Source organism: Nanorana parkeri, unplaced genomic scaffold (genome assembly GCF_000935625.1).
Source record: "Nanorana parkeri isolate BGI_ZX_2015 unplaced genomic scaffold, ASM93562v1 scaffold2564, whole genome shotgun sequence".
Taxonomy (NCBI): Eukaryota; Metazoa; Chordata; class Amphibia; order Anura; family Dicroglossidae; genus Nanorana; species Nanorana parkeri.
In genome coordinates this window covers 102,081-105,658 of record NW_017308832.1, presented here as the reverse complement: position 1 = coordinate 105,658, position 3,578 = coordinate 102,081, and positions in this window count along the sequence as shown.

The window sequence follows — 3,578 nt, the reverse complement described above, 5'->3', positions numbered from 1 at the left end:
CGGCTCTGGATGGACAGTTGGATAAATGGCTCTATATTTAGGATGTATCCGGTCTATAAATGGCGGCTCTGGATGGACCGTTGGATAAATGGCTCTATATTTAGGATGTATCCGGTCTATAAATGGCGGCTCTGGATGGACCGTTGGATAAATGGCTCTATATTTAGGATGTATCCGGTCTATAAATGGCGGCTCTGGATGGACCGTTGGATAAATGGCTCTATATTTAGGATGTATCCGGTCTATAAATGGCGGCTCTGGATGGACCGTTGGATAAATGGCTCTATATTTAGGATGTATCCGGTCTATAAATGGCGGCTCTGGATGGACCGTTGGATAAATGGCTCTATATTTAGGATGTATCCGGTCTATAAATGGCGGCTCTGGATGGACCGTTGGATAAATGGCTCTATATTTAGGATGTATCCGGTCTATAAATGGCGGCTCTGGATGGACCGTTGGATAAATGGCTCTATATTTAGGATGTATCCGGTCTATAAATGGCGGCTCTGGATGGACCGTTGGATAAATGGCTCTATATTTAGGATGTATCCGGTCTATAAATGGCGGCTCTGGATGGACCGTTGGATAAATGGCTCTATATTTAGGATGTATCCGGTCTATAAATGGCGGCTCTGGATGGACCGTTGGATAAATGGCTCTATATTTAGGATGTATCCGGTCTATAAATGGCGGCTCTGGATGGACCGTTGGATAAATGGCTCTATATTTAGGATGTATCCGGTCTATAAATGGCGGCTCTGGATGGACCGTTGGATAAATGGCTCTATATTTAGGATGTATCCGGTCTATAAATGGCGGCTCTGGATGGACCGTTGGATAAATGGCTCTATATTTAGGATGTATCCGGTCTATAAATGGCGGCTCTGGATGGACCGTTGGATAAATGGCTCTATATTTAGGATGTATCCGGTCTATAAATGGCGGCTCTGGATGGACCGTTGGATAAATGGCTCTATATTTAGGATGTATCCGGTCTATAAATGGCGGCTCTGGATGGATTACAATGCTCAGGGACTCAACGCTTCGCATTGTCAGCTCCTGGAATTGTGGACAGGAGACACGTGGTCTCGGGACCTCAACGGCATCCACAGCGAATCCATCACCTGCTTGTGCTGTAATAACAAATACCAATTTGCAAATATTTTTTTAATTACACAATTTAGGGCAATTATTTATGGAGAAATCTATTATCTGCATCTCATCACAATGGTACGAATACCAATTAACAGTTTTAGATTTAACAGATCCGTCGTGTTTCCTGAACAATTTGCACATAGCCGCCCATCATTCAGCAGAGAGACGGGGGCAGGCATCGGATGCACTAATGGATTGTTGGCAAATTAAATGACTGCAGCGAAGACGAGGGACGCTGACAAGTAATTATTTTCTGATTAGCGGGACACTATACCTAAATTACAAAGATTACATACACCGGTAGAAGAGTTTTTAAAGGCCAACTCCAGCCAAAAACATCTCTCTCTTAGACTGCTGTTGCAAAATTTCTCTACAGTAGTTTGTGTCTCTGCCCCTCCCACAATGGTGAGATTCCCTCCAGTAGTTTGTGTCTCTGCCCCTCCCTCACTGGTGAGATTTCCCCTAGTAGTTTGTGTCTCTGCCCCTCCCACAATGGTGATATTTCCTCCAGTAGTTTGTGTTTTCGCCCCTCCCACAATGGTGAGATTTCCCCCCAGGAGTTTGTGTCTCTGCCCCTCCTTCAATGGTGAGATTTCCTCCAGTAGTTTGTGTCTCTGCCCCTCCCACAATGATGAGATTTCCCCCCAGTAGTTTGTGTCTCTGCCCCTCCCACAATGGTGAGATTTCCTCCAGTAGTTTGTGTCTCTGCCCCTCCCACAATGGTGAGATTTCCCCCAGTAGTTTGTGTCTCTGCCCCTCCCACAATGGTGAGATTTCCTCCAGTAGTTTGTGTCTCTGCCCCTCCCACAATGGTGAGATTTCCTCCAGTAGTTTGTGTCTCTGCCCCTCCCACAATGGTGAGATTTCCTCCAGTAGTTTGTGTCTCTGCCCCTCCCACAATGGTGAGATTTCCCCCAGTAGTTTGTGTCTCTGCCCCTCCCACAATGGTGATATTTCCTCCAGTAGTTTGTGTTTTCGCCCCTCCCACAATGGTGAGATTTCCCCCCAGGAGTTTGTGTCTCTGCCCCTCCTTCAATGGTGAGATTTCCTCCAGTAGTTTGTGTCTCTGCCCCTCCCACAATGGTGAGATTTCCTCCAGTAGTTTGTGTCTCTGCCCCTCCCACAATGGTGAGATTTCCCTCCAGTAGTTTGTGTCTCTGCCCCTCCCTCACTGGTGAGATTTCCCCTAGTAGTTTGTGTCTCTGCCCCTCCCACAATGGTGAGATTTCCCTCCAGTAGTTTGTGTCTCTGCCCCTCCCTCACTGGTGAGATTTCCCCTAGTAGTTTGTGTCTCTGCCCCTCCCACAATGGTGAGATTTCCCTCCAGTAGTTTGTGTCTCTGCCCCTCCCTCACTGGTGAGATTTCCCCTAGTAGTTTGTGTCTCTGCCCCTCCCACAATGGTGAGATTTCCCTCCAGTAGTTTGTGTCTCTGCCCCTCCCTCACTGGTGAGATTTCCCCTAGTAGTTTGTGTCTCTGCCCCTCCCACAATGGTGAGATTTCCTCCCAGTAAATGCAATGTGATTGTAATGTGATGTCATGTGATTGTAATGTGATGTCATGTGATGGATCTTCTTTTTGTGGTTTTTAATCCGGAGAATTTGTGAATATTAAAAGTTCTTTTTTTATAGGTGAAAATAAAAACTGAGCCTCGTGTTTTGTGTTGGTGATAAATCTCTTCATTTCACAAATATCTCCCTTCATATTAATGACATTTCACCCTCTATAATCCTTCCTGGAGGGGATACATTAGATATGCTGAGAATAAGTAACTTCCTCCGAATTTCCAATCATTCTTTATTGATTCTAGCTCCTCCTCCAGTTGTCACCGTTCATAGCGTCCCCATCGGAAGATTTCTCCCCCGCTAATTTTTGGATTAGTGTGATTCTGATGAATTCATTGTGTTGGGATTGATGGTAATACAATCTGAATCCCCCCGAGCTCTTCACTTCACAATCTGATCCGTTGGAGTGTCCGCACCGATTACTGAGAGAGTGAAGGGGCCGGAAGTCCGCCAGGACTGAGCGCAATGTCAGAGGGCGCCTAATTGGAAGTGTGACATTTAAAGTGTAACAATCGCTGTCACATTTGTAACAATGTAATCCGCTGGAATGCGTTCAAAAAAAAAAAGAGGGGAGAAGATAAGACTCCGCGTTACTCATTTCACTCTTTGTTTTATCTCGCTCGCCTCTTTGTATAACATTGTGATTTTATTATTACGTTTTAGTATTTATATATTTGGATCTGTTCACGTTTTTTATTAACCTTTGTATTATATTTGGGGATAAGGATCATGCTGGGAGAAATACATTATTATATTAATTGGGTTCATATTTTCTTTTTGCCAAATAGGAATAAATTGTGATCATTATAATTGGAAGGCTGTACATCGGTGGTGGTGGAGGTTGGGATGGGGGGGG